The sequence below is a fragment of the Schistocerca piceifrons genome, chromosome 9 (assembly GCF_021461385.2).
Source record: "Schistocerca piceifrons isolate TAMUIC-IGC-003096 chromosome 9, iqSchPice1.1, whole genome shotgun sequence".
Taxonomy (NCBI): Eukaryota; Metazoa; Arthropoda; class Insecta; order Orthoptera; family Acrididae; genus Schistocerca; species Schistocerca piceifrons.
Genome location: NC_060146.1, coordinates 112,905,439 through 112,930,839, shown reverse-complemented (window position 1 = coordinate 112,930,839; position 25,401 = coordinate 112,905,439). Strand labels below are relative to the sequence as shown.

Here is a 25,401-nt window from a genome sequence, read left to right as displayed (position 1 = left end):
AAATGTTTACAACACTAAGTCAACTATTCATGACAGAAACTGTATATGTCTTGACACAGTGTAACTCATGGCATGCAAATTACCCAGACAATATTCATCCAGTATTGAGAATACAAGGCCCCGGGAGTAAACAACATTCTATTAGAACTACTGATGGCCTTGGGAGAGCCAGTCCTGGCAAAAGTCCACCATCTGGTGTGCAAGATATATGAGACAGTCGAAATACCCTCACACTTCAAGAAGAATATAATAATTCCAATCCCAAAGAAAGCAGGTGTTGATAGATGTGAAAATTACCGAACTATCAGTTTAATAAGTCACAGCTGCAAAATACTAACGCGAATTCTTTACAGACGAATGGAAAAACTGGTAGAAGCCGACCTCGGCGAAGATCAGTTTGGATTCCGTAGAAATACTGGAACACGTGAGGCAATACTAACCTTACGACTTATCTTAGAAGAAAGATTAAGGAAAGGCAAACCTACGTTTCTAGCATTTGTAGACTTAGAGAAAGCTTTTGACAATGTCGACTGGAATACTCTCTTTCAAATTCTAAAGGTGGCAGGGGTAAAATACAGGGAGCGAAAGGCTATTTACAATTTGTACAGAAACCAGATGGCAGTTACAAGAGTCGAGGGGCATGAAAGGGAAGCAGTGGTTGGGAAAGGAGGGAGACAGTGTTGTAGCCTCTCCCCGATGTTATTCAATCTGTATATTGAGCAAGCTGTAAAGGAAACAAAAGAAAAATTCGGAGTAGGTATTAAAAACCATGGAGAAGAAATAAAAACTTGGAGGTTAGCCGATGACATTGTAATTCTATCAGAGACAGCAAAGGACTTGGAAGAGCAGTCGAACAGAATGGACAGTGCCTTGAAAGGAGGATATAAGATGAACATCAACAAAAGCAAAACGAGGATAATGGAATGTAGTTGAATTAAGTCGGGTGATGCTGAGGGAATTAGATTAGGAAATGAGACACTTAAAGTAGTAAAGGGGTTTTGCTATTTGGGGAGCAAAATAACTGATGATGGTCGAAGTAGAGAGGATATAAAATGTAGACTGGCAATGGCAACGAAGCGTTTCTGAAGAAGAGAAATTTGTTAACATCGAGTATAGATTTGAGTGTCAGGATGTCGTTTCTGAAAGTATTTGTATGGAGTGTAGCCATGTATGGAAGTGAAACATGGACCATAAATAGTTTGGACAAGAAGAGAATAGAAGCTTTCAAAATGTGGTGCTACAGAAGAATGCTGAAGATTAGATGGGTAGATCACATAACTAATGATGAAGTATTGAATAGAATTGGGGAGAAGAGGAGTATGTGGCACAACTTGACAAAAAGAAGGGACCGGTTAGTAGGACATGTTCTGAGGCATCAAGGGATCACAAATTTAGCACTGGAGGGCAACGTGGAGGGTAAAAATCGTAGAGGGAGAGCAAGAGATGAATACACTAAGCAGATTCAGAAGGATGTGGGTTGCAGTAAGTACTGGGAAATGAAGAAGCTTGCACAGGATAGGGTAGCATGGAGAGCTGCATCAAACCAGTCTCAGGACTGAAGACCACAACAACAAAAACATTGAGAATTAGGGCATTTAGCGTCTTCTAACTTTGAAATTATACGTAAACGTTTTCAAGAGTTTTCTCGCTGACACCACCCATATACAATAATAATAGGAAAAAAGTTAATTACTTACCATATTAGCACTGTTCATACAGTAAGTAAATCTCAAGAGTCAGTCTTGATGTTTTAACTCAGTACATCCTTGCTACTAACTTTATTTGCAACACATTATTCAGACAGTATTCACCAATATCACTGAATATACATTTCGAACTGTATAATTGTATGACACATAGTTCAGGAGATGTGACGTTTATATGTGGGAACTCAATTCCATAAAGAAACAGCGATGAGACAACGGGCAAAGAACGAAATTAAAATACAGCTGCCTGAATACAATTATGCTTGGAGCATGGAATGACAATGTGTTCCTGAGTATTTCGAATTTTAGAAAATTATTTCATATTGGCAATTAGCATTCAGTTTACTTCTTTGAATTATGGGAAAAAGAATAATGAATGTTCTGCTTTGCAGCACCGAACACGGAAAGCAAACTAGTAACATGGGGCCTGTGTGTGTGTGTGTGTGTGTGTGTGTGTGTGTGTGTGTGTGTGTGTGTGTGGAGGGGGCGGGGGGAATCCATGAATCCAGCTCATATAGGGAGCAAAAGGTCATTTACAGCTGGTATGTAAACCAGACTTCAGTTACAAGACTGAAGGACATCAATGGGAAGTGGCAGTCAAGAAGGGAATTAGATAACTCTTGTAGCCTATCCCTGCTATTACCAGTCGCTGCATCGGCCATGCAGTAAAAGTAACTCAGGAGAAAATTAAAGATCAGCAGAGGAATTCAGAGCTTTAAGATTTGCCAATGACATTGTAATTCCCTGAGATGACAAAAGAATTGGAAGAACAAGTTCAATGGAATGGATACTGTAGCCTATTGAAAAAGGTTATAAGGTGAATATCAACAAAAGTGCAACATGGACACTGAAATGGAATCAAATTAAAAAGGGTAAAGCAGGGAAATCAGATTGTAAAATGGGGCACTAACGGTAGTAGAGTTTTGCTATATGGTCGGCAAAATAACTGATGTCTGCTGAAGTAGAGATGATATAAGATGCAGTCTGGCAAAAGTAAGAAAAGCTTTTGTGAAACAGAAATTTGTTAACATTGACTATAAATGTAAATGTTAGGAAGCTTTTTCTGAAGATATTTGTTGTGTGGAAATGACACACGAATGATAAGCATTTCAGACAATATAAGAGTAGAAAAATGTGGTGGTATAGAAGAATAGACCATCTAACTAATGATCATACACTGAAATGAATTTAAGAAAACACATTATATGACTAAAAGAAGTGACTGTTTGATAGAACACATCGTAAGGTATCAAGAACTCAACATTCTGGTATGGAGGGAGGTGTGGAGGGTAAAACTTATGGATGGAAACCAGGGAGCCAATACAGTCAGCATGTTCAAATGGATGTGTGTGATGCAATCAAATTGAAACAACACTAGCCACAATGTGGCCATGGGATACTTCCATTGAAAAGTAATGACAACACACATTAAAACATTTGTCCCAATGGAAGATGAGACAATCAATTTGTTTTGCAGAAAGTGGTGCACCCACTCTTGCACTTCCTCGTCTGACTGAAACTGATGTTGATGCACGTCTTTCTTCAAGTCGTCAAAAATGTGATTAATAATAAGATGAAAGATCCAAAGTATATGGAGGCTGTTGCAGCAAATGCTATACTGCCACATTTTTCTACTCTTATATTGTCTGAAATACTTATCATTCCTGTGTCATTTCCACACAACAAATACCTTCAGAAAAAGCTTCCTAACATTTACATTTATAGTCAGTGTTAACAAATTTCTCTTTCACAAAAGCTTTTCTTACTTCTGCCAGCATACTTTTGCCACATGAAGCAATGTCCAACACCTCCTTTACCTGCGATTGAGACTATGTGATCTTTCCAGTTCATATCTGCAGATACTGTTACATCCAGGTACTTGTATGGGTTGATCGATTCCAATTGTGACTCACTGATATTTAGTCATAGAATGCTACCTGCTTTTGTTTTCTAAAGTTCAAATAAAGAGTGAAGGTGTGAGACTGTGTCAAGAGCTTTTCAGTAGTCAAGAAATAATGACCTTACTGCCTTGATCCTTGCCTTTCAAAATGTGAGAAAAGTGCAAGCTAGGTTTCATTGCTGGTGTGTGGAGGGGGAAATTCTGTTATGGCTGAGCTCAGACTATTGTGTAAGATTCTACAACAGATGAACATCAATGACCGTGGACAGTAGCGTTGTGGATCACTACTGCTACTCATCTTGTAGATGACAATGAACTATGCTTTCTTCAAATTACTTGGCACGGTTCTTTGTTGAGCGATGTACTATATATTATGTTTAAAAAAGGTGACATCCCAGTTGAATGTAAGTTTAGAATCTAATAGGGATTTCAGTGACCCAGAGCTTTGTTAATTTTTTGGTGATATCTGCAATTTCTCAACTCCAGTGGAGATTAATATATATATCACTCATCTTTGCAGTAGTGCGGGGATTAAATCTGGACAGCATTCCTGGATTCTCCTTTGTAAAGGAACACTTTAAAATGGAGTTCAGCATTGTAGCTTTTGCTTTGTTTTTCTCAGTTTCATTTCCTGACTCATCCATGAGAGTGTGGTGACAACTTTTGGTACCGCTAACAGTCTTTACAGATAACTAGAATTTCTTCTGAGTTTCTATCATTTCCAGATAGCCATGTTTGTGATGATCATTTGGAGTATACAGTTGTCCTAACTCCAATTTCACTTCCTTCACATTGTTGTTGGGTATTGCTACTAGCTTCTCTTGCACCTGTTGTGGCAGCTTGCATAAAATTAGTGATACGGTTACCTTCATTCTTAGTGTTTCGTCCAGGTACAGGTTTCAAAATACTTTTCATGGTCAGATCATATTTTCTGCCTAGATAAAAACTTTTTCGAAACTCATTTTGTTCCTTAGTGGTGATTGTGAAACTCCTTTCCGAGTTCTGCATGTTTTTGTTCTTATTGTTGTGGTCATCAGTTCGAAGACTGCTGTCCTCAGGGACTCGGCATTCAGTTGTTGGGTACGGGCTTGGCTGCCCTGGGGTTCCTGAACTGAGGTCTGGCAAGTGCCTCCAGTCCTCTGTCAATGTAGCCTCTGGACATGCTTCAGCGACCATGGTATGACACAGAAGCAACACGTTGTGTGTCACAGGGAGCAGGGATCTTGGCTCGACTGCCTCGAGTGTGAGGCCTGTGAAAAGCTGCACAAAAGACACCTCAGTCTCAACGTATACTGCACGCTGATGCAATACATGGCTGTTGAGGCAGAACAGTCATTAGTGGGCAACCTCTGGGGTGTCAGCCACACCTCCATTGTATAGGGCTTAACCAAGCAAGCAGGGCTCTGTCTGGATGGATATATGTTCCCTAGTTTCTTGAGGGATGGCCTTGTAGCCTAAATTCTTTCTTCTACTCCCAGTACTTCGGGTCATCCGTTGGGCATTATTACTACCAAACGTCAAAGACACCTTGTGTGGCTAGTCCACTTGAGATGCCTTTGGATGCCTCCATTATTAGTAGCAGACCCTTCCTGTGGTTAGTAATGTATTTATTGTTTTAAAGTGTATAGTAGGTTCATTTGAAAATTTGTCACTTTCGTAAATCTATAAACCTCTAGAGGAACTTTTGCAGAGCACCTTAAATCTATCAAGAGGATTCATAATGGTACACTCCTGACTGAGACACTGTAGCTTAACCAAATAAACAAGTTGTTGAATTCTGTTGGACGAAATCATCTTGTTACATGATAGTGCCCACCCTTCAGAATGCCAATTGGATGACGGCTACAAGTCAGAAATTTGGCTGTAAATAATATTGGAAACAAAACACTCATTCGACTCATCCTAGAATGTTGTGAAAGCTGTGGGTCCCATATCAATTAGGAATAGTAGGACACATTTAACATATACGAAGCAGGGTATAACACTTTTTTTTTTTTTTCGCCCACATAACAAAATCTCAGCGACACTGAAAAAGCTGAGCAAGCATATGCTTAACGATAGATGTATACTATCCAAAGAAATCCTATTTACAAAATTTCAAGAACCAGCTTTAAGTGATGAATCTCGGAATGTACTACAACCCTCTACATACTGCTCCCGTTAGGACTGAAAGGACAAAGTTAGTTTCATTAGAGTGCACCCGAGGGGTTAAGCAAACATTTTTTACTTGCTTCAAATGTGAATGGAAAGGGAAGATGACCTAGTAAGGTGCACAATGGAATATACTCTCTGTCATGCACTTAATGGTAGTTTCAAGAGTATATATATGTAGATATAAAACTTTGGCATACAACCTCTTCACACGCGCACTGCCAAAGGCCAGAAATTACATCAGATTTGAGAGGAAATGTCACAGTGTAGCAGCTGTAACCACTACCAAGCAGAACATGCAACAGTGCTGGAAGTGAAACCAGTTGGTGGGTGACAAAATGACAACAACCATGAACGACCATGTCGGGATATTGGTGAGGTAAACTAAGCAGTTTACCTGATGGTGGATGAACAGTATAGTTCCAAAGGTCGCGATACAGGACTGTTCTGGCCCATCTCTGATGGTACATAAAGTGATCCATCTGGTGGCAGTGAAAAACTGTCTCCAGTCTGCAGAAATCATTCACAGGTGGACAAACGACTCAAGAATGAGATGCTTTATTCAAGCTGTTAAATGTATTTCTAGGAAGGGCTGACCCCACTGGAACAACAATTAAATTCCAAAGAACTTTCCTGATCACTTTTTCTAATGTCCATTGGTTGGGAAATGAGTAGCTGCCGCTGCTTCTGCTGTATCTGGGAGCAGAGTTTTCAGCCAGCCTCGCCAAAGGCTCTATGGCTGAGCAGGTCTGAGAGATCAACAAGACACAGAAAAAAGTGAGATAAATGACAGCTATTACAATCACATCTTCTTTGTGTAAAAGTGCAAGCTGCGTCGCACTTTCCCTGCTGCAACCAACTGCTTCTGCTGGCACCCACAATTATGTGAGAAACATTTTCATGTAACAGTTGTATTTACTGCCAGCGCATTTCCTATAAGTGAAAATATATATATATATACACACACACACACACACACACACACACACACACACACACACACACTCTCTCTCTCTCTCTCTCCTGGAAATGGAAAAAAAGAACACATTGACACCGGTGTGTCAGACCCACCATACTTGCTCCGGACACTGCGAGAGGGCTGTACAAGCAATGATCACACGCACGGCACAGCGGACACACCAGGAACCGCGGTGTTGGCCGTCGAATGGCGCTAGCTGCGCAGCATTTGTGCATCGCCGCCGTCAGTGTCAGCCAGTTTGCCGTGGCATACGGAGCTCCATCGCAGTCTTTAACACTGGTAGCATGCCGCGACAGCGTGGACGTGAACCGTATGTGCAGTTGACGGACTTTGAGCGAGGGCGTATAGTGGGCATGCGGGAGGCCGGGTGGACATACCGCCAAATTGCTCAACACGTGGGGCGTGAGGTCTCCACAGTACATCGATGTTGTCGCCAGTGGTCGGCGGAAGGTGCACGTGCCCGTCGACCTGGGACCGGACCGCAACGACGCACGGATGCACGCCAAGACCGTAGGATCCTACGCAGTGCCGTCGGGGACCGCACTGCCACTTCCCAGCAAATTAGGGACACTGTTGCTCCTGGGGTATCGGCGAGGACCATTCGCAACCGTCTCCATGAAGCTGGGCTACGGTCCCGCACACCGTTAGGCCGTCTTCCGCTCACGCCCCAACATCGTGCAGCCCGCCTCCAGTGGTGTCGCGACAGGCGTGAATGGAGGGACGAATGGAGATGTGTCGTCTTCAGCGATGAGAGTCGCTTCTGCCTTGGTGCCAATGATGGTCGTATGCGTGTTTGGCGCCGTGCAGGTGAGCGCCACAATCAGGACTGCATACGACCGAGGCACACAGGGCCAACACCCGGCATCATGGTGTGGGGAGCGATCTCCTACACTGGCCGTACACCACTGGTGATCGTCGAGGGGACACTGAATAGTGCACGGTACATCCAAACCGTCATCGAACCCATCGTTCTACCATTCCTAGACCGGCAAGGGAACTTGCTGTTCCAACAGGACAATGCACGTCCGCATGTATCCCGTGCCACCCAACGTGCTCTAGAAGGTGTAAGTCAACTACCCTGGCCAGCAAGATCTCTGGATCTGTCCCCCATTGAGTATGTTTGGGACTGGATGAAGCGTCGTCTCACGCGGTCTGCACGTCCAGCACGAACGCTGGTCCAACTGAGGCGCCAGGTGGAAATGGCATGGCAATCCGTTCCACAGGACTACATCCAGCATCTCTACGATCGTCTCCATGGGAGAATAGCAGCCTGCATTGCTGCGAAAGGTGGATATACACTGTACTAGTGCCGACATTGTGCATGCTCTGTTGCCTGTGTCTATGTGCCTGTGGTTCTGTCAGTGTGATCATGTGATGTATCTGACCCCAGGAATGTGTCAATAAAGTTTCCCCTTCCTGGGACAATGAATTCACGGTGTTCTTATTTCAATTTCCAGGAGTGTGTGTGTGTGTGTGTGTGTGTGTGTGTGTGTGTGTGTGTGTGTGTGTGTGTCTCTATATATATATATATATATAAAACACAACTGTGAGGACAATAAAAAGTCTTCTTTCCACAAAAGAAGGCACAGTCCATTTTCTTTTAGTTTTATGAACAGTATTGGAGTAGTTTGAGAGCATTGCGCATGTTCAAGTTACCAACTGTCATGCATGAGGCCATTACATTTTCTTCAGACAATTAAATTATCAATATACAACATCTATACAGTCATTCTTTTACGTTTCACTGCAGAACCCCCTCTGCACCCCTCCTCCTCCTCATCTCCCCCTCCGCCCCCCAGCCACTCGTAATTTTGTGACTTCCAACGACGTGGGGAGGAAAACAAAAGCACTACAGCACTGCCGCCGATAGATAGCCAAACTCGCGAGAGGTCAGAGCTCTATGGAGATACATCTGACATATGTATTAACTTACTGTATCTCACATCGACTACACATGCCCAACCTGCATAAAATCGAAAAAATTTCCACTATTTTGTGGCAAAAATTGCCGATAACTGAAAAATGCCCTCATTATTTTGAAGCTTTCGCAGAGTAAAGAAAAAGCAAGAATTTAAACTCTGAGGAAGAAATGCCTATGTTTAGGAATTTCTTTCAGTTTGAGGGACACAATTACATGGTTTGAGAGCATCCCTGGCCTTCAAATTTAATGTCTGTAAATAAATTGTCATGCACGCATGTATTAAGAATGTTTCAGACATGTGAAATAACATTACAGAATACAGTCTTTCACACCACTAGACAACAGGTTCCCCTACCTAAAGAGTATCTCCAGCAGTTTAAAAAATACTGTAACAATCACTCACAAGACAGATTTTAACACTCCAAATATCACATGTACCAGACATCACAAAGAAAAACAAATAGTTGGAAAGAGTAACATGGGGCATTTCACAGACTTAACAATCCTCCATCAAAACATGCAATCAATAAAAAATAAAATACAACTATTAGAAGTTGACTTACAATCTTTGAACTGCACAGCAGCTTGTGTTACTTATCATTGTATGAAAGGGCAAACTCTTACTGCAGAACTGCTTCAGAGGGGTGGAGGATCATGCATTTATACCAGAAAAGGAACACAGATCAAATCAAGACACGACCTCAGTACAGTAAGTGAAGACAAACACTGAAATATCATCTACTGAAGTAACAAGGCTTGATATCACCAAGAAATTAATCATTTTGTATGTGTGTACAATCTCCCTGTGGTAGTGTGGTCACTTTTTTCAATAAATTAACAGAAGTTCTAGATAAAGTCTCAAGTACAAAGGTCAACATTATTCTCTGTGGGTACATTAACATTAGCACTAATATCATAAATGAATCCAGCAGCACCCTCATAAAAATCCTTCAAAGTTTTGGCATGTCCCTATTGGTCAATAGTGTAACAAGGGTTACTACAATGACTGCATCAGTAATTGACCATGTGGCCACAAATATGGACAGGGAAGAATGTGATATAGCTGTAAAATATCTTGGACTATCAGACCATCTCTGTCAAATATCAACAGTAAAATCAAGGCATCGAATCATTCTCTAAACTACAAGCCTACAAATGACTTCTATCAGAAATCACAATAAAAGATTTTTCAAAAGAACTAGCAAAACAAAGCTGGAATGAAGTGTATAAGAAAGCCAATGTGAATATGAAATTCTCTAAATTCTCCACATTATACAATGATGTTACTTCCAACCACAGAGAATGAAAAAATAAAGTCAGTAGGCTTAGATGAAGTACCAATGTGTATACTGAAACAATGCATAGAGTTTATACAAGGGCCCTTAACTAATATAATAAATGAAAAATTACCAGCCCATTTCCCTGCTGCCACCATTCTCAAAAATATAGAAGCAATTATGAAAGACAGACTAATGAATTACCTGAATTAATATAATCTTTTAAGTGAATCATAGTTTGGTTTCCGAAGTGGCTAAAATAAGGAGCAAGCCATAGTAGAATTCACAAAAGTTGTACTTGATGCTCTTGACAAAGATGAGTTTGTCACAGGAATATTTTTTTGGACCTTTCTAAGGCCTCTGATACAGCCAACCACACGGTTCTATTAAACAAATTAGAAGCATTAGGAATAAGAGGGGTAGCTAATGACTGGTTTTGATCATACCTAGCAGATAGAGGACAAAGAGTAGGGGTAACACATACTTCAAATAGATCTAAACATTTCATAAAACACTTATCAGAACCAAAATACATTAATATAGGGGTTTCGCAAGGTAGCATATTAGGACCAATACTAATATAGGGGTTTCGCAAGGTAGCATATTAGGACCAATACTATTCCTGATATACATCAATGACTTTCCCAGTAGTGTTACTCATGGTGAAAAAATTCTCTTCGCTGATGAACAGCACTATTATAGTCACTGAGAAAACAATAGTCACTGAGAAAACAAGAGAACTCCTTGCAAATGGAACTCTCAAGGAAGTTTATGATTGGTCAATAAGCAATAAAGTAACATTGACTATAATGAAAAGTAATGCTATAAATTTCAGTCTGGAGAGGGAAAATGACAATGTTAAATTAAATGTAGATGGCACCTTTATAGACTGTGTAACAAATGCAAAATTTCTAGGAATGAATATTGATTCTCAGTTGGAGTGGTGTGAACACACAAAGGTAATTGCAAACAAAATGTCATCAGCATGTTATGCCCTTAGAATCTTATCATCAGTGTGTAACATGCAGTGTATTTTAGTTACATATTATTCATATGTACACTCAGTTCTTAGCTGTGGCATTCTTTTTGGGGGAACAAATGCACAAACTATGAACACAATTTTCAAACTCCAGAAAAGAGCCATAAGAATAATAACCAAAAATATTAGTCGAGCTCATTGTAAGGATCTGTTCAAAACACTGGGGATTTTAACTGTTCCATGTGAATACATTTACCAGTCAGTTGTACACATCGAAAATAGCATTGGTAATTACAGCAAAAACGGCTCTGTACATGACCATGGAACAAGAGCTAGACTCAACTTACAGTTACTAGGAAAAAATAAACATAAAACTCAAAATAGCATTTTCTACCAAGGAATAAAAATGTACAATAAATTACCAAAAGAGATGTCCGCCCTGGTAGCTGAGTGGTCAGCGTGACAGACTGTCAATCCTAAGGGCCCGGGTTCGATTCCCGGCGGGGTCGGAAATTTTCTCCGCTCAGGGACTGGGTGTTGTGTTGTCCTAATCATCATCATTTCATCCCCATCGACGCGCAGGTCGCCGAAGTGGCGTCAAATCGAAAGACCTGCACTAGGTGAACGGTCTACCCGACGGGAGGCCCTAGCCACACGACATTTCCCATTTACCAAAAGAGATTACAGAAATTGCAAAAATACTCTTATTTAAAAAAGGCAGCTAAAAAGTACCTGTTATGCTATGCATTTTATACACCAAATGATTACTTAGATAAAACTGAGTAGGGGTTTGATAAAAAGAAGTTTTAGAAATAAATAATAATAGTGATTATAAAACATTACTAGGTGAAACCTGGTCAACGGTCTCAAAGGCGGAAGAGGAAGTTCAGATTCCCAACGGCGGAGAGAGCGGAAGAACTACCTCCAGGACTCACAATCTTGGTTGTACATTTTGTGGCCTTTGGGCCACACCCAAAATAACTTTCATCACTCATGGAAGTGTGTGATGTAAACTATTTTACCCCAGGTGGACGATCCACCGTACGCCAGTATGTCAGCAGACATTCGGATTCTGGGGAGTCTGCAACATTGCACAAAGACAAGTCGGAGTGTCTTGGAATTTCATCCAAATTTCAATATAGGCAATCAACGTACCTAGCAACTTTCAATGCAAACTCATTGTTGAAAACCGGAAAACTAAAACATCTAACAGATACGCTAAAGAACCACAACATACTCACAACAGCCATTCAAGAAACACGATACATGGATACAGATACTTTCGATTCCGAAGGTTTTAGGATATACAAAGGGAAAGTGGGACCGAGAGTAATGAAAAATGTACCACATCTTGGTACAGCCTTTATAATCAACAAACAAATCTTGAACTCAATAGTTGGCTTTGATTCCCAATCAGAAAGAATCTCAAATCTTACACTCACAAGCACAAACAAAATCTACACAATTATCAATGCACATGCCCCTATAAACGAGGATAACAGGAAAAACAAAGAAAAAATGGAGGCCTTTTCGAATCATCTAGATGACATTATTCAGAAAATTCCAGATAAAAACATCATCATTCTTCTTGGTGATTTTAATGCACAGATTGGTAAAGACAAAAGATATAAGAAAATAGTTGGAAACTATCCTGCACACAAGAGAACAAACAGAAATGGTGTGAGACTAATAGAACTTTGCCAAGCACACAATTTAATTCTTAAATCCACAGCTTTCAAAAAACTACCACGAAGACAAAAAACATGGGTATCCCCAAATCCTAGCCTTGGGGAATTTCAACTTGATCATGTGGCAATTAAGAAGATTTCTAGCAAAGAAATCATGAACATTAGGGTACTCAGGGGTGCAAACTTGGATTCAGACCATTACCTTTCTAAAATTAAGTTCAAAGTCATCCCAAACAGGAAACGTAGCATGAAACAAATTAAGGGTCGGAAGTATAGCACAGAAAAGATATTAAAATCAGATGAATTCACAAAAGCAACAGAAACCATTCAGTCACAAAGCTGGGGGGATATCAAGGAAAACCTCATTACTACAGCTGAACGGATAGCACCTAACAAAAAAAGTAAAAAACATGCCTGGTGGTCGCTGGAATGTGATGCCCTCATTGAAACGAGAAAACAGACATGGCAAAATTGGCAATCACAGAAAACAGAAGAAAGTAGACTGAATTTCATTACAGTTAGAAAACTGGTAGATAAAAATATAAAAAGGATTAAGAAGACACATGAAAACAAAACTCTCCTCCAAATTGATGAAGAATTTGCTAAAAACAACACAAGGAGCTTTTACAGAACTTTCAAACAAAGGTTATCAAGATACAAAGCACCCACCCTCCAATTTCGAGATGTAAATGGGCCCATCGCTCACAACAACATGGAAAACTGCAAAATACTAGCAGGCTACTTTGAGAAACTCTTGAATTGTGAACCCATTCTTGAAAAATTTGAATCCATTCCAAACAACCGTGAGAAGCCGGATTCAGAACCACCGACAACTGAAGAACTACAGAAGGTCATCTCAGAACTTAAAAACAACAAGGCGTCCGGAGAAAATCAAATAGTGGCCGAACTATGGAAAAAGGCTGACAAAAATGCAGTTACATCCCTAAAGTGTGTTTTCGATCAAATCTGGAAAGAAGAAGAGATCCCCGCAGAATGGAGAACAGCTCTCATCCACCCTATCCACAAAAAAGGTTTGAAGACAGACCCCAACAATTACAGAGGAATATCACTGCTGGATATAACGTATAAGATTCTTTCTAAAGTTCTTTTGAACAGGGCAGAGCCGCAATTGGATCCGCAAATCGGGGAATACCAGGGAGGTTTTAGAAAGGGTAGATCATGTTCGGAACAAATACTAAACCTCAAAAACATCATGGCTTACCAAAAATCAAGGGCAAAGACATACGTAATCTCCTTCATTGATTTAAAAAAAGCATATGATTCAATTGATAGAGAATCTCTGTTATCAGTCCTGGAAGAAATGGGTTTGGATAAGAAAACAACTAATATTATAAAAGCGACCCTTACAAATACATTTTCGAAAGTTAAATTTATGGGCGAACTATCGGAACCCTTTGAAATAAAAACGGGAGTGCGACAGAGTGATGGGCTCTCACCGTTGCTGTTCAATTGTGCTCTTGAGAAAGTAGTCAGAGAATGGAACACAAATATTAAGAGTGGTATAAGACTGGGTTGCAAAAAGAAGAACCTTAAAGTAAATTGCATTGCTTTTGCAGATGATATGGCCCTGTTTGCTGAAACAATGGAAGAAGCACGGGAGCAAATCCTTGAACTAAAGAAACAAGCAGCTAAAATTGGTCTTCACATCTCCTCTGAAAAAACTAAGATATTGACAAACATCAAGCACTCATGTAAATACCTCAAAGTTCAAGAACAGAAGATTGAAATAGTAAAAGAATTCAAATATCTCAAAGAATGGATTACTTGGAATGCTGGGGAAAGCAAAGCAATGGAATCCAGAAGAAATAAACTTGAATTGGCCTTCCAACTAACAAAAAATACATACAACAAAAAATCCCTTTCATGGGGGTCCAAAATTACACATTACAAGACAGTGATTAAGCCAGAAGCACTGTATGCAGCAGAAACACTTAACATGAATTTCAAAGGCCAAATGGAGAAACTTGAGATAAAGGAAAGAAAAATTTTAAGAAAAACCATTGGGCCAAAATTTCAAGACAATAAGATCATATACATTAAAAATGAAACTCTCTACGAGAAAATTGAAAAACTTTCAGATTCTATGCGAAAAAGGAGAATAAATTTTTATGGTCATCTTCTCAGAATGAATTCCAACAGATTAACTAAACAAATCTTTGACTTCTTCCGTAGCCGAAAAACGAAGCCCAACTGGTTTAAAGAAACTGAGAAAGACCTAGTGGAATTAAATATTTCAGAAACTTCACTTATTGATCGAACTGCTAAATTAATTACTAAAGATGAAAACATAAGGTTCCAAGACAAATCCACACAAAAGTCCAAATCCTTCATCTCGGAAGAAGAGAGGAGAAGAAGATCAGAAAGAATGAAGAAATACTGGGCCCTAAGAAAAGAACAACACACAAAGAAATGATTGATCCAGCGTACCCCAAAGAGGGTGAAACGAAAGAAGAAGAAAACATTCAACATTCCACATAATGCCTTTTTCCTTCTTTTTTCCTTTTCTGGAAAAACTTACCCCTAAGCTATGCATAGCACAATACTATCACCTTTTTCTCTTTCTGAGCTCAATCTCTCACTCATTATAGAGGGATGCTGACTCAGTTTTTCAGGATAGCAAATGGGAAGATGTGGTACAGAAAATGGCCCAGAGATCACCAATGTGCATGTGTTTGTGCGTATTCATGCAGTGAGTGAAGTGTTATGAAACAATAAGTGTATAGTGTGTGCAGTGACTGATTGTGAGATATGAGTGAACAGTGTAGCATTACATTATTTGTATATTATTTAATACATTATTTGCAAAAAAAAGTATTGCATACCATGAGTAAATCTAATAATTGTCTCTAAGTAGAAGTCTGTAAATGGACGTGTATACGAATTAGCTTATTTTAATTGGTTTAAACTTGTAAATACTTTGACATGTCCTATATCCTTGTAAAATGGGATCTACGGATGAATAAAGCTACTACTACTACTACATGTTGGGAAAAACACAATCATTTTACATTTGGCAACAAGCTATAAATCAAAAGGACTTTTCTGTTTTGTACACTATGGCAGCTCCCGTTTTACCAGTGCAATGGTATATTGCACTGGCATTTATGAAACATAAATACAAATCATGAGAGCATGCCACATAATAGGACCTCCTAAAATTACCTAGCAGAGAACCCTATAAGATTCCACTGATACATCAAAAACAAATTCTGTCTGCGTGCTGACTTCTGACATTTTTGTTCAGGCCTGAGTGTAAGGTTTCTGTCACCCATACTTGAGGAAGAAGGTCACATCCAGCAGACCATCATTCACAATAGCAGCAGATTCTTGTGTCATTTCATAAGAAATTTGGTCATTGCAGAACAGACTGTAACGCAATCTACTCACATGTTGGGAAAGCCACTATCATTTCTAGCTTCCACAACAAGCTACAATTGAAGTGGTGGCTAAATTATAATTAGAGGTTATGGAGTATGAAATAACAATGAACTTGCAATAATACATATTATAATGCTGACAAGACAAGAATTAACTGGTGAAATTGTAAATGATGTTTTTCAGAGAATCATTAAGTGGTTCTCTGCAAATGGGCTCTCATTAAACTTTGACAGAACACAGTACATACAGTTCCACACAGTAAATGGAATGACACCATTAATAAATATAGACTTCGACCAGAAATCGGTAGCTAAGGTAAAATATTAAAAATTTCTAGGTGTATGCATTGATGAGGGGTTGAACTCGAAAAAACACACTGAATATCTGCTGAAACATTTGAGTTCAGCTACTTATGCTATTAGGGTCATTGCAAATTTTGGCGATATACATCTCAATAAATTAGCTTACCACACCTATTTTCACTCTCTGCTTTCGTATGGCATCATATTCTGGGGTAACTCGTCATTGAGTAAAAGAGTGTTCATTGCACAAAAGCATGTAATCAGAATAATTGCTGGAGCTCATTCAAGCTCATCCTGCAGACACTTATTTAAAGAGCTAGAGATCTTCACTGTAGCCTCGCAAAAAAAAAAAAAAAAAAAAAAAAAAAAAAAAAAAAAAAAAAAAAAAAAAAAAAAAAAAAAAAATATATATATATATATATATATATATTTTCCACATGGGAAAAATATATTAAAAACAAAGATTCCATGACTTACCAAATGGGAAAGCGCTGGTAGACATTTGCCTTTTAATATGTCTGCTTGTGTCTGTATATGTGTGGATGGATATGTGTGTGTGTGTGTGTGTGTGTGTGTGTGCGAGTGTATACCTGTCCTTTTTTCCCCCTAAGGTAAGTCTTTCCGCTTCCGGGATTGGAATGACTCCTTACCCTCTCCCTTAAAACCCACACCCTTTCGTCTTTCCCTCTCCTTCCCTCTTTCCTGACGAAGCAACCGTTGGTTGCGAAAGCTTGAAATTCTGTGTGTGTGTTTTTTATTGTGTCTGTCTACCAGCGCTTTCCCGTTTCTTATATATATATATATATATATATATATATATATAAAAAAAATGAAATTTGTTATTAACAATCCAAACGAATTCAAAAGTAATAGCAGTGTACATGGCTACAACACTAGGAGAAAGGATGATCTTCACTACTCAAGGTTAAATCTAACTTTGGCTCAGAAGGGGGTAAATTACGCTGCCACAAAAGTCTTTGGTCACTTACCCAATAGCATCAAAAGTCTGACAGATAGCCATATAGCATTTAAGAGGAAATTAAAAGAATTTCTTAATGGAAACTCCTTCTACTCATTAGATGAATTTTTGGATATAGTAAGTGGGTAATTTCCCCAACCCCCACAAAAAAAATTAAGTGTCATGTGATATTTTGTGTAATGTAATATCTTGTATATACACCTTTTATTAACCTGACACGTTCCACATCATTACGAAGTGTCGTATTCATGATCTATGGAACAAGTACTAATCTAATGTAATCTAATCTAATCTCTCTACACTCATAATTGTTTATAATTAATCTCAGTTTACTCCTTTCTGACACTTTCCAGCAGGGTAATGAGCAATGTGAAACTATCTTGTTTATTGATCTTTTTTGTATATACCTTCCTATTATACACTCAGACGTATCTGATCAATGTACAATGATCACATGACCAGCTGAGATATGTGACACTCTGACACTCTATTGTTCATTGCTATTTTTTTCATATATGGCTTCCTTTGATGGTAATTTGAATGTATCTTATCAGTCTCTGATGACTATGTGGCTGATAGTAGAGCGAACACACTTCTTAAATTCCAACAGGATAACAGACAGACTTTTTTCTTCTTCTAGAAAGTAAGTAGTGTCATCATATCACAACAGCCACAAAAAAGGGGGTGGTGGCACCAACTATGTGACATAATTGTTCGCATATTTTCTCTGCTGTCATCTTGTGTGATGTCAGCCTTGCAACATCTTTTTTCTGTCAACCTCTTGTGACCTTGAGCCTGACAGTTCATTTGCATAAAAGTGACCCCAGATGCCCATAGCTACACTACGAGGTGCATTCAAGTTCTAAGGCCTCCGATTTTTTTTCTCCAGACTGGAAAGAGATAGAAACATGCGCATTGTTTTAAAATGAGGCCGCGTTCATTGTCAATACGTCCCAGAGATGGCAGCACCGTACGGCAGATGGAATTTTACCACCAGCGGCGAGAATGAGAACTGTTTTAAATACTTAAAATGGCGACATTTTCCTTACTTGAACAGCGTGCAATCATTCGTTTTCTGAATTTGCGAGGTGTGAAACCAATTGAAATTCATCGACAGTTGAAGGAGACATGTGGTGATGGAGTTATGGGTGTGTCGAAAGTGCGTTCGTGGGTGCGACAGTTTAATGAAGGCAGAACATCATGTGACAACAAACCGAAACAACCTCGGGCTCGCACAAGCCGGTCTGACGACATGATCGAGAAAGTGGAGAGAATTGTTTTGGGAGATCGCCGAATGACTGTTAAACAGATCGCCTCCAGAGTTGGCATTTCTGTGGGTTCTGTGCACACAATCCTGCATGACGATCTGAAAATGTGAAAAGTGTCACCCAGGTGGGTGCCACAAATGCTGACGGACGACCACATGGCTGCCCGTGTGGCATGTTGCCAAGCAATGTTGACGCACAACGACAGCATGAATGGGACTTTCTTTTCGTCGGTTGTGACATTGGATGAGACGTGGATGCCATTTTCCAATCCAGAAACAAAGCGCCAGTCAGCTCAATGGAAGCACACAGATTCACCACCACCAAAATAATTTCGGGTAACCGCCAGTGCTGAAAAAATGATGGTGTCCATGTTCTGGGACAGCGAGGGCGTAATCCTTACCCATTGCGTTCCAAAGGGCACTACGGTAACAGGTGCATCCTACGAAAATGTTTTGAAGAACAAATTCCTTCCTGCACTGCTACAAAAACGTCTGGGAAGGGCTGCGCATGTGCTGGTTCACCAAGACAATGCACCCGCACATCGAGCTAACGTTACGCAACAGTTTCTTCGTGATAACAACTTCGAAGTGATTCCTCATGTTCCCTACTCACCTGACCTGGCTCCTAGTGACTTTTGGCTTTTTCCAACAATGAAAGACACTCTCCGTGGCCACACATTCACCAGCCGTGCTGCTATTGCCTCAGCGATTTTCCAGTGGTCAAAACAGACTCCTAAAGAAGCCTTCGCCGCTGCCATGGAATCATGGCGTCAGCGTTGTGAAAAATGTGTACGTCTGCAGGGCGATTACATCGAGAAGTGACGCCAGTTTCATTGATTTTGGGTGAGTAGTTAATTAGAAAAAAAATCGGAGGCCTTAGAACTTGAATGCACCTCGTACTTTGCATGCTTCGTGCATAGATATGTGATGCCACATATATCTGGAAACCTTCGGAGGAATGGTCAAATTGATGTCACACACACTTGCTGCTGCACTGTGTTCCAACAAAGGCACAGCATACTTTTAAGCAGGCAGTCATAATGTTTTGCATCATCAGCATAAATTCCTTGCACAGGAATTTCTTATTTAGTGTGTTTAACTTATTTACTTTACTTGTGGTTCATGGTGTGGGTTCCTGTTGTCATGTCCTAGTTCATGAACCACGGGCAACGTATGAGTGGCCAAGTAAGTGGTCCTGACAGTCAGGATACCAGTTACTTTGGAATAAGGCTGGGCATCTCGGACATATTCTGAGTCGTGGTCACCTTTGTGCTCAGACGGCAAAGACTACCAAATCCACCGATTAGTCCCTCAACTGTTAGGGGTAAAACCCAATGGGACCCGGGGCAAGTAAGGCTAGCAACCTGCTTCCCTGGTACTTTAAATATGATGCTGGCAACAATCAGAGCAAAATGCCTCAGACCTTTGGAGGTGACGGAGCCCCACCTCCAATTGACAAACCAGGGACTCCTAAGATACGACTCGGCAAACGAATGGTAATGAGATGGGGAGCTATTAATATCAATGGGGGGCTACTCTGGGAAGAAGGTGGAGTTGGCAGAGGCTGCAAGTAAGATGGGGTTGGACGTTTTAGCTGTTAGTGACATTCGGGTAAGGGGTGAGAAAGAAGAGGAAGTGGGAGAATACAAGGTTAACCTGTCAGGAGTCAAAGCAGGAATAGCACAATGGGGTGTAGGGCTTTACATCAGGAAAGAAATGGAATCCAGCGTAGTTGCAGTAAGATACGTAAACGAATGACTGATGTGGATAGATTTGACAGTGTCTAACAAGAAAATTAGGATTGTGTCAGTATATTCACATTGTGAAGGGACAGATCAAGATAAGATGGATAGTTTTTATGACGCACTCAGTGACATAGTTGTTAGAGTAAAGGACAAGGACAGTGTTCTGCTCATGGGTGATTTTAATGCCAGGATTGGAAATCGAACAGAAGGGTATGAAAAGGTTATGGGTAAATTTGGAGAGGATATGGAGGCCAACAGGAATGGGAAACAACTTTTGGATTTCTGTGCCAGTATGGGCTTAGTAATCACAAACTCATTTTTTAAACATAAGAACATTCACCGGTATACTTGGGAAGGCAGGGGAACCAGATCTGTCATTGACTATATAATAACAGATCAGGAATTCAGGAAGGCTGTGAGGGACACACATGTATTCAGGGGATTCTGTGATGACACTGATCACTATTTAATCTGCAGTGAAATTGGTATCGTGAGGCCGAAAGTGCAGCAGGTCAGGTCCATATGTAGGAGGATAAGAGTGGAGAAACTTCAGGATAAGGAAATCAGGCACAAGTACATAACAGTGATCTCAAAAAGGTACCAGTTAATTGAAGGTAGGCAATTACAGTCTTTGGAAAAGGAATGGACAAGGTACAGGGACACAGTACTAGAAGCCGCCAAAGAATGTCTTGGAACAGTAGTGTGTAAAGGTAGGATGAAGCAAACAGCTTGGTGGAATGACACAGTCAAGGCAGCCTGTAAAAGGAAAAAGATGGCGTATCAAAAATGGCTACATACTAGAACTCAGGTAGACAGAGAAAGGTATGTTGAAGAAAGAAACAAAGCCAAACAGATAATTGCAGCATCCAAGAAGAAATCTTGGGAAGACTTTGGAAACAGGTTGGAGACTTTGGGTCAAGCTGCTGGAAAACCATTCTGGAGTGTAATTAGCAGTCTTCGAAAGGGAGGTAAGAAGGAAATGACAAGTATTATGGACAGGTCAGGAAAATTGCTGGTGAATCCGGTTGATGCCTTGGGCAGATAGAGGGAATATTTTGAAGAGTTGCTCAATGTAGGTGAAAATACGATGAGTAATGTTTCAGATTTCGATGTACAATGGGATAGGAATGATGACGGAAATAGGATCACATTTGAGGAAGTGGAGAAAATGGTTAATATATTGCAGTGCAATAAAGCGGTTGGGGTGGTTGAAATTAAGTCGGAACTCATCAAATACAGTGGAATGTCAGGTCTTAAATGACTACACAGGATAATTGAAATGGTATGGGAGTCGGGACAGGTTCCATCAGACTGGACGAAAGCAGTAATCACACCAATCTTTAAAAATGGAAACAGAAAGGATTGTAACAACTACAGAGGTATCTCTTCAATCAGCGTTGTGGGTAAAATCTTCTTAGGTATTGTTGAAAGGAAAGTGCGAGTATAGTTGAGGAAAAATTGGATGAAAATCAGTGTGGGTTTACGCCTCTTAGAGGTTGTCAGGACCAGATCTTTAGCTTACGGCAAATAATGGAGAAGTGTAACGAGTGGAACAGGGAATTGTATCTATGCTTTATAGATCTAGAAAAGGCATATGACCGGGTTCCTAGAAGGAAGTTATTGTCTGCTTTATGAGATTATGGAATAGGAGGCAAACTTTTGCAAGCAATTAAAGGTCTTCACATAGATAGTCAGGCAGCAGTTAGAGTTGACAGTAAATTGAGTTCATGGTTCAGAGTAGTTTCAGGGGTAAGAGAAGGTTGCAACCTGTCTCCACTGTTGTTCATATTATTTATGGATCATATGTTGAAAACAATAAACTGGCTGGGTGAGATTAAGATATGTGAACACAAAATAAGCAGTCTCGCATATGCAGATGACTTAGTTGTGATGGCAGATTCGATTGAAAGTTTGCAAAGTAATATTTCAGAGCTAGATCAGAAATGTAAGGACTATGGTATGAAGATTAACATCTCCAAAACGAAAGTAATGGCAGTGGGAAAGAAATATAAACGGATTGAGTGCCAAATAGGAGGAACAAAGTTAGAACAGGTGGACGGTTTCAAGTACTTAGGATGCATATTCTCACAGGATGGCAACATAGTAAAAGAACTGGAAGCGAGGTGTAGTAAAGCTAATGCAGTGAGCCCTCAGCTACGATCTACTCTCTTCTGCAAGAAGGAAGTCAGTACCAAGACTAAGTTATCTGTGCACTGTTCAATCTTTCGACCAACTTTGTTGTATGGGAGCGACAGGTGGGTGGATTCAGGTTACCTTATCAATAAGGTTGAGGTTACGGATATGAAAGTAGCTAGGATGATTGCAGGTACTAGTAGATGGGAACAATGGCAGGAGGGTGTCCACAATGAGGAAATCAAAGAAAAGCTGGGAATGAACTCTATAGATGTAGCAGTCAGGGCAAACAGGCTTAGATGGTGGGGTCATGTTACACGCATGGGAGAAGCAAGGTTTCCCAAGAGACTCATGGGTTCAGCAGCAGAGGGTAGGAGGAGTCGAGGTAGACCAAGGAGAAGATACCTGGATTCGGTTAAGAATGATTTTGAAGTAATAGGCTTAACATCAGAAGAGGCATCAATGTTAGCAGTGAATAGGGGATCATAGAGGAATTTTATAAGGGGGACTATGTTGCAGACTGAACGCTGAAAGGCATAATCAGTCTTAAATGATGATGATGATGATGATAACTTATTTATCTGAACCATGATCTACATCACTATGCAAAATGCAACATGGGTCAGTATTAGCCATCTGCTATTGTATGGTGGGATACCACTTATCACTGGCCCTCATGCATTGCTCTATACTCAGATAAATGTACATATCTAATTTTCGAATTTTTCCCAGGTTATTAAAAAGTTTTTTTGCAGGAATGTAGGCATATAGCCATACCGCTCATATTAACATCTTGCTCCCTCTGGAAGCGTGAATGTAAATGTCACAAACAGGAGTCACAAGTAACGAGTACCATGTATTCAAAGAAGTTTTGGGCTTGCAGCCAGTCGTCGTTCACTACACTCCACAATATTTCGACTGGGAACCTGCCAGTTATTTCCTAGTCTGTAATTTAATAGCATGCTTTAAAATCCCGATGACAGAATGATCACTATCACTCTACCTGGCAGGCACTGTTGTCACTAGTGGATTTGTGGGTCTGCCTTCAGGGTTGATGCACGCCGTGTGCATCGGTCTACTTTTTCATCATCATTTAGAGCAAACAGTGGAAATGATGTGGTTCCAGAAATTATCCAAATGGAACCTGTTGTGACAGCTGATTTTTTGCCACGTGTATTTCCATAGATCCTTTAATAATGGAGTCCAAACATATGTTTCTGTAGCCAAAACTAATGTTTTATCACTTAGCACCGGATTTTCAGTGGAGATACTATATTGAGCAATAGCACACTTCATTGGTTGCATAAGCTAAGTGCAGTGTTGATGTCCAGTGCAGAGTTCTTCCATGGTGTGCATGGTCTGGCCTATGTAAGCCCTACCACACTGCTATGGTATTTGGGAATTGCATCCTTCTGCAATAACAAATCATCTTTCACTGATCCCAGAAGGTCTGCAATCTTCAATGGTAGCTGAAAAACCACTTCAACCTGAATTTCCTGGAGGATTCTGGGAATATTGAAAGAAATATTGCTAACAACATGGTAAAATGCTAGGAATTTTGTTGGGACACACTCCTCCTTACCCACTTTCCAGTTTTTGGCTTTAACCGACAGTTCGTGCACTTCATGAACAACAAAGATACTTCCAAATGCTCACTATCATGCTAAAGAGTGTAATATTGATCTGTTTAATACATGAGCTCTGTCTGGAACACAAGGGTGAATAATAACATAAACATTAGCAACTGTTAACCATGTGCATCACATTGTGTACGTTAGCTAACATGCGCACTCAGTTTTTGGAAGAGATCAGCATGTACAGATTTGATGTTTTCATGTGAATATAAATGGAAGCAAAAATATACTCTACACTGTAGATGACGTGATAATGATCAACAAGTGACAGAAACTTCACTTCTTATCATGCTACAGAGACTACATTCATCTGCGATGTCACAACGACACGGAACAGAAACTGGGTGCCATGCAAGTATCATCAACTGTGCTTATCAGAATGAAATACATATTACAAAGCTGTATACATCAGGCAAGATGATTTGTGGATATGGATTGTCATTAGAAATTAGACACTTTTAAATCAGTATAGAATGAGGAGTGCAGCCCACATTTACATATGAATTTTCTACTCTCGACAGATGAATAATTTTACCAGAGATCCACATAACTTCGAGAAATCAGCCAGAACCAAACCTTGTTTGCCACTAATATTTTGGCTATAAACCAATCAGCTGCCTTCAAGAGTGAGGCAGAACGACTGACTCTCGTCCCCCTGATATATAGTGGTTGGGTGAGTTGGTGAGCCATTGGTGATCCAAGCATGTGTGACTACACAATACATCACTGTGGAAGAAATATCACAAGGGTGGCAGAGATACAACTTACCATGACCCCACTGTGAAAGATATTTCACAATTCCTATCAACAACTTTTGTCTATGAAGTTAACTTCTGCCAGTGCCATACTCCATATTTAATAAAGGTTAAAACCATCACCACAATTAATCAAATCACTCATCAAATGTGTTTGAATAGCTTCCGTGAAAACTGAATCTCAAAAGGATGAAACAGATGTTGAAATCTGCCTGTTTTCTCAGTCCATTGCTTGACTTGCCTGTATACAATGTCTGTCAACAGCAGATTTATCAGGCTGAGGCAGGTGGATATAGGATCAATGTTCATGTTTCTTTCTTGAACTGTACATAGAGTATGTACTACACATGATAAACAACAATGACAGAGAACATTATACGCATCTGCTATCTGTAGAATCGAGTCATCCTTCACACCACACAGTTAAGGAGCATGGCAATCTTTGGTGCTGACAGAAAAACAACCTCAATTATGTTTGAAGAGGATGGGACCTACTTTAGAACCAAGATTCCCTATGATGTGTAGGAAAGTCATGAACTTGAACCTTTCCTCTTCAGCCTCTTAAGGTGGGACACTCCCCTTCAGT

The 25,401-nt window shown here is 40.1% G+C and overlaps 1 protein-coding gene across 6 annotated transcripts in view; it reads right to left on the bottom strand.

Annotated features, from left to right (window-relative positions):
- LOC124717258 (zinc finger protein interacting with ribonucleoprotein K-like) overlaps positions 1 to 25,401 on the bottom strand; it is a 239,555-nt gene that overhangs the window by 74,316 nt on the left and 139,838 nt on the right. The gene's annotated exons all lie outside the window — the stretch shown is intronic.